A 13,269-nucleotide genomic window follows, 5' to 3' on the forward strand; every position below is an offset into this window, starting at 1 on the left:
CCTCCCCCGCGCACGGAGGCCTCGGCCTCCGCGGCTGCCACGTCCTCACTAGGACGAGACGTACAGACCCGGATGTTGCGCGTGCGCGGAAGCAGCCGCCGCCGCCTCCCTGTCATGGCGGCGGCGGCGGCGGCGGCGGCAGAGGAACCTTTGCTGTTTCTGACGTGTTTCCGCCCCTTGCGAAGATGTTATGTCAGGGCCGTGACATCCCGCCCCTTCCCCTAGGACTGCCCCCTCAACTCCCTCCCCTTCTTCAAGTCTAAACTTCGATGGCGTTAGACCCGGCAACTGATATGGACTTCCCTGGCACTCCTGTGACGTGCTCCTGACCTTTCATCCCAGGCCGGGAGTGACACTGACGCCAAGGACTTAACTTGGAGGCCCAGACCCAACAGGCTGCGGAGGCTGCGTGGTTTCCTTTGCCGAGCCCTGGGCTCCGCTGCAGAGCCCCCTGCTGGCTGCTTGTATGCATGCAGAAACGCATGTTGGAAGTAGAATGGAAGCTCTTAGAGGACAGTCCCCCCTTCTTCTGACGGCATCCCTAGGGCCTAGTAGGTTTAGAAGCCTTAGAGACGGTAGACTGGTTAATTAAAGAGCCTTTCCCTCAGGGAATTCCAGTCTAAAACGACCGTACCTGGCTCTGACCCTGAAGAATTCACAGATTTGGGGGATGTGATGATGATGATGATGACGATGATGAAGATGAGGATGACGAAGAAGACATCGATAATAAGGGAAAAAATAGAAACTGCTCACTGCAGACTGCAAAGATTTAACTCCTATCAAATACCTAACAAAACAAAACCTGTTGGCTATAATTATACATCAGAGAAATATGCTTTTTCGTGAACTGACATCGCCAAAATCCCTCAAAAATCTTTGAAAAACAGGAAAAGTGTACTGGAACCAGGAGCATTATCACAAACCAAACTATTGTTCACTGGTGCTAAGACATGATGCATAACAATTTACAAACAAGCTTTCAATAGCTGTAGTGGCACCAAGAACTTGTACATAATCTCCAAATTACACGGAACAAAAGCTTTCAAATACAGAGCCTGGTAGAAGAAAATAATGCAATGGAATACATACATTATACATTGCCATCCTGTTTGCTACTGACGTTGTAGAGAGGATGCTTTCAGCAAGTCTACAGAAGATAAGCATATATCATAATTTTATTCAATTAAAAAAAAAGTCATTTTACATTGAACATAAAGGAATAATGGCAGGAATAGAGACTTTCTAGTTGGATTCCATTGAATAAGTTGTAATGCTGGAGAAATTTGAGGCAAGATAGAGATTAGAGAGTTTTTAATATTTTATTTTGGTTTCTGAGGAGTGATTTTCTAGGGGGCAGGTCAGAATCCATTATTTTCCCCAGGGCTGAATTGGACTTTCCTCTCAAAGAATTCAGCATTGAATGTGAGATTACAATGATTTTTATATGGCTCTAAGTGATCAGGGGAGACAAAGGCAAGGGGTGGAGTCAGAACACTGGTGAGCACAGGAATTTCCAGGAAGGAACCATCACTTTGGTTCTGACAGGTTGGGGGTAGGACCATAAATTCTTGATAATTTAGGAGGACTTAGGAGCCAGGATATCTGAACTCCCCCTTATCTGAGATAAGACATCTGAAGTTTTATCTTTTGGAATGCCAGGACAAACAGAGAAGATGAATACCAAAAAATGTTTAACCACTTAATTTAAAATTCCTTTACCATATATAGAAACACTTGAGCTAATATTCTTTAATGGGGCCCTTCCTTTTTTGGGACCCTAAGCATTTTGGAAGGCTAGATGGACAGTAGCTGCATCAAGCAAGCTAGCAAACAAGCATTTATTAAGTACTACTATGTACCTAGTAGTACCAGTAGGGAATTGGAGAGTAGCTTCAGAGTATATATATTGTAATTTGTGTATATATGTGCGTGTGTGTGTGTATATATATACCAGAGTATTATACAAACTGAAATGCAAACACAGGAATGAGAAAAACATTTTTTTAAAAAAATGTGAGTGAGCAATGTTAAGGGACTTAGCAAAGTTAAATTATTTACATTCTAAAATAGGAAAATAATACATATTCCCTCAGAATCTTATCAACATTAGGCATCATCAAGGAAGACTAATGAAACATGGCCAGGGAGTGATTTAATGTTTTAATGGTTTTAAAAGAAGAAAAGAAAGGGAAGAGGAAGGTATTACACTGGAGTAGGGGGAGAATATCTCATAAAATCAATGTACAAAAGTAGAAGACTATTGCAAAGAGGAAAGAGGTGAAGGGAGTAGGGAACACTTGAATGTCACCTCCTCTTTATCTGATCAAAAAAGGGAAGAACATAAAAATAGATTTGGATGCAGAAATAGATGTCATTCACAGAGAAAAGTAGGAAAAAGTGGGAAGGATAATAAAGTGTAAATTAATCATACTTGTTACTTTTAATTCTATTCCAGAATTACCTTCTGTACACCCTTATCCTCTTCTGAGGTACTGTGCTTTAGTGGAAAGAGGGAATTGGTTCAAATCTATAAGAAAACAAGTCATGACCTAATTGATAAAGGGATAGGAGAAGTAATTTTTTTTAATTATAGCTTCGTATTTACAAAACATATGCATTAGTAATTTTTCAACATTGACCCTTACAAAACCTTCTGTTCCAACTTTTCCCCTCTTTTCCCCCACCTCCTCCCCTAAATGGCAGTCTAATACATGTTAAATATGTTAAAGTATATGTTAAATACAACATATGTATACATATTTATACAGTTATCTTGCTGCATGAGAAAGATTGGATCTAGAAAGAAGGTAAAAAAAACCTGAGAAGGGAAACAAAAATGCAAGCAAACAATAACAGAAAGAGTGTAAATGCTATGTTGTGGTTAACACTCATTTCTCTCATGCAGAGACATCTTCATCAGCCTCATGGTGGCAGGCCTATCCTCCTGCACTTCCCCCACTGAGGCCAAAGCCAATCTGAAAGGCTCTCTTCCTTTGTTTCTCCACTGAAACCAAGAGTCAGAGGAGACAAGCAGATTGGAGGTGGGACCTCAAGTTCTCAGAGCCAAGAAGAGACAGATTCATTCCCTCATCCACCTTTGTGGTGGCTGGAGACCCTCAGAGGACTCAGAGCCAGATTCATTCACTTCATCTCACACCACTGTGGTAGTTGGCCTCCAGCACTTCTCCTACCAAGGCAGGTCTGAAAGGCTCTCCAGAAAGCTGCCCACCCCCAGGCAAGGAGGCAGTAAAGAATTTGGACTTTAACACTTGGCTATTCTGTGGTGATTATTCAACTGAAAAGAAGGCTGCCCCAGAGACCTCCCGAAAACCAAACAAGAACACTACATCATTGCTGAAGAGAGCCATGTCCATCAGAATTGATCTTCATATAGTATTGTTGAAGTATATAATGATCTCCTTGTTCTGCTCATTTCACTTAGCATCAGTTCATGTAAGTCTCTCCAGGCCTTTCTGAATCATCCTGCTGGTCATTTCTTACAGAACAATAATATGTCATAGTATTCATATACCATAATTTATTCAGCCATTCTCCAATTGATGGGTATCCACTCAGTTTCCAGTTTCTTGCCACCACAAAAAGGGCTACCACAAACATTTTTGCACATGTGGGTCCCTTTCCTTCCTTTAAGATCTTTTTGGGATATAAACCCAAGAGAAACACTGCTGGATCAAAGGGTACGCACAATTTGATAGCTTTTTGAGGATAGTTCCAAATTGCTCTCCAGAATGGTTGGATCCGTTCACAACTCCACCAACAATGTATCAGTGTCCCAGTTTTCCCATATGTCCTCCAAAATTCGTCATTATCTTTTCCTGTCATCTTAGCCAATCTGAGAGGTGTGTAATGGTATCTAAGAGTTGTCTTAATTTGCATTTCTCTGATCAGTAATGATTTGGAGCACCTTTTCATATGACTATAAATAGTTTCAATTTCTTCACCTGAAAATTGTCTGTTCATAGCTTTTGACCATTTATCAATTGGAGAATGGTTTGATTTCTTATAAATTTGAGTCAGTTCTCTACATATTTTAGAAATGAGGCCTTTATCAGAACCTTTGACTATAAAAATGTTTTCCCAGTTTATTGAGAAGTAATTTTCTAAAGAAGACACCCAAGCTTTCAAAAAATTATATGAAAAAAGTCCTCTAAATCAAATCTTGCTACGATATTTGCTAGATCTGTGATGTAATTTTTTTCTTAGGGAATCGATTAATAGCTTGTTCTATTTCATTTCTAAAATAGGACTATTTAAGTAATTTATTTCCTCTTCTGTTTATCTGGGCAATCTATATTTTTGTAGGTATTCCTCTATTTCACTTAGATTACCAAATTTATTGACACATAAATGGGCAAAATAACTCCTAATTGCTCTAATTTCTTCTTCATTGGTGGAAAGTTCTCCCTTTTCATTTTTGAGACTAACAATTTGATTTTCTTCTTTCCTTTTTCTAATCAAATTAACTAAAGGTTTATCTATTTTGCTGATTTTTTTTCACAAAACCAACTCTTAGTTTTATTTATTAATTCAATAGTATTTTTACTTTCAATTTTATTAATCTCTCCTTTTATTTCCAGAATTTCAAATTTGGTATTTAATTGGATGTTTTTAATTTGTTCTGTTTCTAGCTCTTTTAGTTGCAAGACCAATTCATTATCTTCTTTTTTCCTATTTTCTGCAAGTAGGCATCTAGAGATATAAAATTTCTCCTAATAACTGCTTTGGCTGCATCCCACAAATTTTGGTATGTTGTTGTAATGCTGGAGAAACTGAGGCAAGATAAGAGATTAGAGCGTTTTTAATATTTTATTTGAAAGGGAGAGATTTACTGGAACCAAATGGATCCATGGTTTGGTGCTAGGGCTGAATGAGATTATGGTCTTCAAGAATCCAGCATCCAGCATCCAGTAGCCAATGAGAGTTCTCAATGACATATTTATACACAGTAGTTAAACAAAGGCTTGGGGATAGAGTCCAAACTCTGGTGAGGGGGAATCTCCAGACAGGAACCAGGAATTCAGTTCTGACAGGTTGTGGGGTAGGACCATAAATTCTAACAAACTGGGAGTTAAGAAAGTGTCTGGCTAGAGACAGAAAGTCTGGACTCTCCCCTTTTGAGTTTACACATTGGCAATTTATAATCTCTGAGTTTTATCAGTCTTAATGAACCAGATTGGGGAGTGGGGTTGCAACTAAGGGGATTGAGGCAGAACAATTAAGGAAACTGAGGCAGGACAATAAAAGAGAACTGTGGCACAACATTGTCTTATTGTTGTTATTCTCTTGGATGAAATTATTGATTGTGTCTATGTTGTTTCAGCCACTCATTTTTTAAGTTTAGATTATTTAATTTCCAATTAATTTTTGGCATCATTTCCCCTGGCCTTTTATTGCATGTAATTTTTATTGCATCATGATCTGAGAAAAATGCATTTACTATTTCTGTCTTTATGCATTTGATTTTGAGGTTTTTATGCCCTAATACATGGTCAGTTTTTCCATAGGTTCCATGTACTGCTGATGTAAATCGTGTTCTCTTTAACCTTTGAAGGGGCCCTGAAACTTTGTCCCCCTTTGGGGGGAGAATTCCTGAGTCTCAAAACTCTCTCAGTCTCTTGCGAGGGGCCACACCCTTCTATCCATAAAGAAAACTCCCAAGACTGTAAATCTAGGTCTAGGGCATTATCAACATTGAGTGGCTCAAATAGGATGATTTCAGACAGGCCTGGAGAGACCATATATGAATTGATGCTAAGTGAAATGAGCAGAACCAGGAGATCATTATGATGAGGGATAAGGGTATCAATGGAGAAGTTAGGCAGGAATGGGTGGGGTTCCGTTCTCCAAGGTGTGGGTTCAGAGTTCACTAAACCCAAAGGCTATGGTTAAAAGCTTTATTGTTGAAGAAATACCAAGAGGTATTCTCTTAGAGGACATATCATCCTCAAGAAAGAAGTGATCTGCAAAAAGTCATTTTCTGAAGACCCATTTTATGCATGAGTCTAAGGGAAATCTCAGGTGAATGTGAAATCTTGCCTGGAGTTGTGACTTCCCCTAAGAAAACTTATTTTGCTCTGACAGGATGCAAGACCATTTGGGTTTGATCTTTGGTCTCAAAGGAGACTTTTTTTATTGGTGATTTTACATAATTTTACAGGGCTCACTTAGGTCATACAGAGTTTTACTTTCATCAATTATACACTTCAACAACAAAATTATACAATGATCAATTCTGGCTCTCTTCAACAATGAGATGATTCAAACCAGTTCTGATTGTTCTGTAATGAAGAGTCAGCTACACCCAGAGAAAGAACTATGGGAAATGAATGTGGACCACAACATAGCATTTTCACTCTTTCTGTTATTGTTTGCTTGCAATTTTTGTTTTTCTCCTCAGATTTTTTTCTTTCTTTCTAGATGCAATTTTTCTTGTGCAGCAAGATAACTGTATAAATATGTATACACATATTGGATTTAACATATACTTTAACATATTTAACATGTATTGGACTACCTGCCATCTAGGGGAGAGGGTGGGGGAAAGGAGAGGAAAAGTTGGAACAGAAGGTTTTGCAAGAGTCAGTGTTGAAAAATTACCCATGCATATGTTTTATAAGTAAAAAGCAATAATAATAATTTTTAAAAAGAAATTCTGAAAGCCAAAGGAGAGATGAATAAAATTGAAAGTAAGAAAATTGTTGAACTAATAAATAAAATCAAGAATTGGTTTTATGAAAAACCTCAATAAAATAGATTTTTAAAAAAATTGAGTGGCTCAAACTCCCAGTTAAGTAATCTCATTCAATTTTGAATTGAATTGAAGCTCCAAGCCTCAGATGGCTAATAAAAGACAACTCTGAACCCCAATCTTCACGGAAGTCCTAAATAGGATTATGCCCACTGGTGAAGATAGCTTCTACTCAGTATAATGCACCTTTGCTTATTCCCTGCCCGCTAAGAAGAATGACTTCCTAGCAAGCTGTCTTCTTGCAGGAAATAAAATTACTTTTGCCACAGATTTCAGGTTTGCAAATTCTTTCCATTGGACCTGTGACTCTGACCAGGGGGGATCTTCCACTCCAATTTTCACACCTCATTACTGTCGAGAAAAAAGTATATTCCTTACTGTCTCCATTCAGTTTTCTCCAAAGGTCTACCTTCCCTAACTTTTCTAGGATTCTAGTTACCTCCTTAGTTTCTTTCTTATTTATTTTGTGGTTTGATTTATCTAGTTCTGAGAGAGCAAGGTTGAAATCTCTCACTAGTATAGTTTTGCTGTTTTTCTTCTTGTAGCTCTTTTAACTTCTCTAGGAATTTGAATGCCATACTACTTGGTGCATATATGTTTAGTATTGATATTACTTCATTATTTATGGTACTTTTAAGTAGGATATAGTTTCCTTCCTTATTTCTTTTAATTAGATCTATTTTTGCTTTTACTTGATCTGAGATCAGGACTGCTACTGACTGGGATGTAAAATTATGTTCCCTTTAATCTGTAAAATTAATCACTCTGAAATTGTGATCCGTTTTGATCTGCAAAAGGAAGAGAGATTGGGGTCTCTCAAATTCCAGAGAATCTATGAGAGAGTGTGATTCTCAGGCTGGGCTTTTCTAAGGCAAATCAACCCATTGATCTTCTGGGGATGCAGACTCTTTTCAGGAAATTCCAAATTCCAGAAGCTTTCAAAGTGATTTCCATTCAATTGGAGATCTAGACCTGGGGACTTTGGCTTTCTTTTCAACCTGAAATCTGAACCTCAAGATTCCCTATTAAAGAGCACTTTTAAACTCACTTCTTTGCAGAATGTCCAAGCCTGCCAGGACTTCTGCCTGCTATGGAGATGTAATGCCGGAGAAACTGAGGCAGGAGAGAGATTAGAGAGTTTTTAATATTTTATTAATGGGAGAGTAAGATTGATTGGACAGGACTCTCGTCTCAAATTATTCAGTCAGACAGAGATAAAGATATGCTGGGACCAAGGAATCCATGTTGGTCCCAGGGCTGGAGGAGACTGTCATCCCAAAGAATCCAGCGTCCAGCATACAGCCGCCAGCTGCCACCCTCCAGCAATGAATGGAGGAACCCCAGCTTCTTAAATACCTTTTCTCTAAACAAAGGAAGGGGTAAGAAGTGAGGGAAAACCTCTATCAAGATGGGGGAGGCCACAAATTCTAAGAACCTAGAGACAGGATGTCTGAATATAAAGAAATAAAGATATCAATGAGGTATCTTGGAATATTTTAGAGGGATATTGTAAATCCTTGAGGACAGAAAAGAGTCAGGAGGTCTATTCTCTTGTTTATCTTGCTAATTTGTAACCTGAGAGCAAATAATCCTCAGTTTTACTGGGTCAGAGGGGGATTTACAACTAAAGAGATTGAGACAGAACAGTTAAGGAAACTGAGACAAGGGAAATGTGTACAGGGAAACTGAGTCAGGACAGTTAAAGAGAACTGTGGCATAACAGAAAAACCCTCTTCTCAGCAAAAAGCCTTTTGTTATTTCTCTGCCAGGACTTTGTCACTGAAGAAATCAGTATTGCTAGCAAAGCTGGCTTCTCATCCAACAATAAACTTCTCTCTTTGCCATCTAAAACTCTTCAGTTTGTGAATTCTTTCACAAAGGATCTGCCCCAACCAAAAAGGCATTCCCACAACTTTCTAACTGCCACTAGAACCCCATCACTACCTCTGCTTTTTTTTTTTTAACCTCAGCTGAAGCATAATGGATTCTGCTCCAGCCTTTTACCTTGACTCTAAAGGTATCACTCTGATTTAAATGTAATTTTTTTTAGCCTCAGTTTCATTATTTGTAAAATATGGATAATCATAGCATCTACTTTAGAGGGTTGTTAGGAGGTTTAAAATGCTTTGCAAACTTTAAAGCACTATGTAAATACTAGTGATTAACAGAATAGTACAATCATTTGAGGAGACAATTTCAACATCTTATTAGAACAGGAAATAATATTGCCAGAATGCTATCCAGTTAAGTTACATTATCAGCCAATAAAAATTTATCAAACAGTAATCAAATGAGATAATATTTGTAATGTCCTTAGCATAGTCACCTGACAAGTAGCAGGTTCCATATAAATGCCAGGTCTGGATGCTAAGGACTGAGCATACAAAAAAGACAGATGATAGTGCGCACAATCTGATGGTTGTCATATCTAAACAGCTGAGTTTGATCTTTTTCTTTGCCTCTCTCTGCTGCCAGTTCTTCCCTTGGCATCTGCCAATTTCTGCTGCTGCTTAGACCCTCTGTCTTTTCTGCTGCTTGGTGATGGGGAAAGGGGAGACGCCAGCTATCATTACTGAAGCTCACAGGGTCAATGCTAATGGAGGTAGGCAGAAGTAGCCAAGGTTTCCACTAAAAACCTGGCTTGTTGAGTTCCTACTAATTGAGTATTCTGTATCCGGATCAGCGATCCCTCCTGCCATTGTTACAGTCTAGAAGGCTCCTCCTCCACCCATCACATAAATCTTATTTGTCACCTACCTGAATTCATGAAAAAAAAGCTGCCTCTTCTATGACCACATTTGGTCCCAGAGTCATAAGTTCTTCAGCAACCAGTTAGGTTGCCCCCAAAGTTCCTGGGTATTCACTAGAAATAGGCAGAAAATGTCTGGGAATGCAAGGACAGGGCCCCATTACAATTGAAACAAATTAAATTTAATAAAGTATAAACTAATTTTCATGTCACCGCTTAGAGAAACATAGTAACAGAGTCATTAGTACCCAGAAGAACTTCCCTCAGGGTTGACAAACAACTGAGGCATTGGATATACAATTTAGAGCTTTGAAAGGTCTTTGGAAGTTATCTACAACAATCCCTTCATTTTATAGATGGGAAAACTGAGGTCCAAAGTGTTAAGCAACATTCCCAAAGTCTCAAAGGGCTGGTGCCTCTGACCCCCAAATTCAGTCCTTTTAACTACTCTACTGTGTTTTCCAGAACATTCTAAAATGGGAGAATAATACATATCCTCTCAGAATCTTATCATCATTAAGCATCATCAAGGAAGACTAATAAGATAGAGGGCCAGGGAGTGATTTAATAAGTTTTAATGGTTTTCAAAGAAAGGAAAGTGAAGGGTGAGGTATTACACTGGAGTGGAGGGAGAATATCTCATAAAATCAGGGTAACATACAAGAAGGGAAAGGAAGAAGGGAAGAACATACAAGCACATTTGGATGCAGAAATAGATTTCATTCACAGAGAAAAGTAGGAGAAAAGTTCTGAGGAGGGATGTCAAAGAGATGGTTTCAATTATGAGAGAACATCTTAAGAAATAATGAAAAACAAGTGATTTACAAGTTGACAAAAAGCCTTAAATGCTTTTTGAAAAAATTTAATCTGATGTGGTGGAGAATTCTAAGTCCCTTGAACAAAATGAGTAGCATGATGAAATTGGAGTTCCAGGATTACTGTAGCAGTATTCAGGAAGCAGAAAGACAAGCAGATCCAAACTTGAGGTGACAAAAGTTTGGTGATAATTAAGGGAGAAAGAAAAGGGAAGCAGCATTTATTGTCTACTGTATGCCAGGCACTGTGCTTAATGTCTTACAAATATCTCATTTGATCCTCACAACTCTGTGAGATAGGTCCTATTATTTTGCCCATTTAACAGCTGAGGAATCTGAGGCAGATGCCTTTATTTGACTTAATCAGTATGACACAACTGGATGTTTGAAGCTGAATTTTAACTTGGGTCTTTCTTCTTAGCCTAGCTTTAAACATATATTAAATACCTTGTATGTACTAAGAATTAGGAGATTTATAGGGATAAACCAGATTAGTCCCTGCCCTATAAGAGGTTTGGTGAGAGATTAGATGATAGAAAAGGATAGAGTGAGAAATAGCCAAATAAGACTTCAAATGTTATGCTTGATTTTATAGAGCCAGGGAAATTACAAGATAATGTGGGCCCAAAATGAAGAAATTGAAAAATTGTAATTTCAAATTTCATATTTCAAATAAAAGTAAGACCCAATATGTATCAAAATATAATGAATAGGGTGATTGAACAGTCAGGAAGTCCTGGGTATGACTCCTTCCTCAAATACTTAACCACGTGAGATTGGGCAAGTCATTTAAACTTTCTGAGATTCAATATGCTCATATGTAAAAGGATGGAGTTGAATTCAGTAACCTCTAAAGTCCCTTCCAATTCTAAATCTACAATTCTATGTTGTTATTTGCTCCATTCTCCAATCCACCATAAATATTCCTACAAGCTATTTTCCTCATGCATTGATGAACTGATGTCACTCTTCTACTCAAAACTCTCCAATGGCCCACGATTCCCTATCAATTAAAAGTTAAACTTTTTTTCATGGCATTGAAGGTATCAATCTTATCTCATCCTATTCTACGCCCTAGAAAAATGGATCTACTTTCCAGTTGATATACAGGAGTTTTATGCTACCATTTCCTACTTTGATAATTTTGTTCATGATGTTCCCTATTCCTTGGATGGCCTTTTCCTAACTAACAACCAACAACTTTGGCCAGTGGAATTCTTGTCCCTTTCTTTCAAGCCCACATTGTGTTATCTCCGCAAGGAAGCCTTTCCTTGCCCCAATTAGTATTGAAATCCCTTTGGGACTTCCTTAGGACTTGTTTATGCTTTTGTGCAGTATATTCATTTGTATTATAGTTTGTATATATGTCATAAGATCATAGAGATATGAAAGGGATCTTAGAGATAATGAAAAAATTTCCTTAGTTTAACTCCCTCCTCCATCCCTATTTTACAAATGAAAATTCTAAAACCCAAAGATTAGGTGATTTACCAAAAGTTGCTCAGTGTCAGGATTAAGGTCTGAACCTAGCTTCTCTGAAAGAATAAATGAATGAAAAAAAAAACAAAACAAAAAAAAAACATTAAGTGCTGATCGTGTATGAGGCATGGCTGTCTTTCCCATGGAAAATTTTCTTCTGAACTACTTGATCTTTTCATACCTAATACTACAAATTCCAGGAAAGAGAGGGATAGTGTTTTATTGAAACTTTGTTTCTTCTACAACAATGCTCTGCACATAATAAGTGCTTAAACCTGGTGGTTGTTAGAATGTTTTATTTTTTAATTTTCTGAACAGTTAACATAAAAGTAAAGATGTTCTGTGGATGGGAAGAGTGACCAGATTATTCATTAGAATCTAGCAGGAGCAAGGGGCCGTTTATTGAGAGAAATTATTGAGAGTAACCACATATTACTATGAAAGGCACTGCTCTGTAACCAATCCTGGTTTCTATTTTCTATGATCTAACTCTCTGAAGCATGTTGTTAGTTTCCAGGGACTCAATGTTATGTAAAGTTCACAATGCCCCAGTAATTGTGCCAGGACCTTATGTTTCCCCATGATTTCAAGCTTAAATGCGCTCTTGATTAATCTTAGGAAGAGGAGAACATCCCAGTTCCTGAAGTTTTTATCTTCCTGGGAGTTCTCTACAGTAGCAGCAGCAGCAATATAACAGTAGTAGTAACAGTAGCAGCAATAGTATCAGCAGCAGCAGCAGCAGCAGCAGCAATAATAGTAACAGCAACAGTAGTAGTAGTAGTAGCAGAAGCAATATAACAGTAGAAGCAGCAGCAGCGTGATCGTAGTAGTAATAGCATTATCAGCAGCAACAGTAGTTGCAGTAGTAACAGTGTAGTAGTAGAAGAGCAGTAATACAGTAGTAGCAGCACAGTAACAAAAGCAGTGGTGATGGTGATGGTGGTGGTGCTGATAGCAGCTTGTCCTTCCTTTTTGAAAAGAACTAATGACATTTCAGGGTGATGTCTTGATTTGTGTTTGAATTGGACTTAAGAGGCTGAGAGCTGGCTGCATAAAGTCATCAGCCTCACTCTTCCAGAATCATAGAAGACATAGAAGTCTTGGCTGCTGAACGATGTTGTCCAGGGGTGATGTGGATGGCCTCGGCTTCTTGGATGTCTGACCAAGCTCTAAGGCTCCCCAGTACTTGCTTCAGCATTCACCTGCTCACTCCACCAGGGAAAGTCTTCTCACACTTGTGGTAGATACCCTCCTCACTCACCAATGGGTTTAAGACTTTGTAACCTCCCACGAGGCTATTGATTGCCAGGCCATACATACCAATCCTCCCTGATAGACATGGAGACGAGACGAATGTTAAGGTGCCAAACAGCTTCTCTTTATTGGTAATCTCAGCAGGGTTAGCAGGAAGCAAGAGCAAGTGTATGTATGTCTCTGATCTCTCTGCATCCCTG

Source organism: Antechinus flavipes, chromosome 2, assembly GCF_016432865.1.
Source record: "Antechinus flavipes isolate AdamAnt ecotype Samford, QLD, Australia chromosome 2, AdamAnt_v2, whole genome shotgun sequence".
NCBI classification, from domain to species: Eukaryota; Metazoa; Chordata; class Mammalia; order Dasyuromorphia; family Dasyuridae; genus Antechinus; species Antechinus flavipes.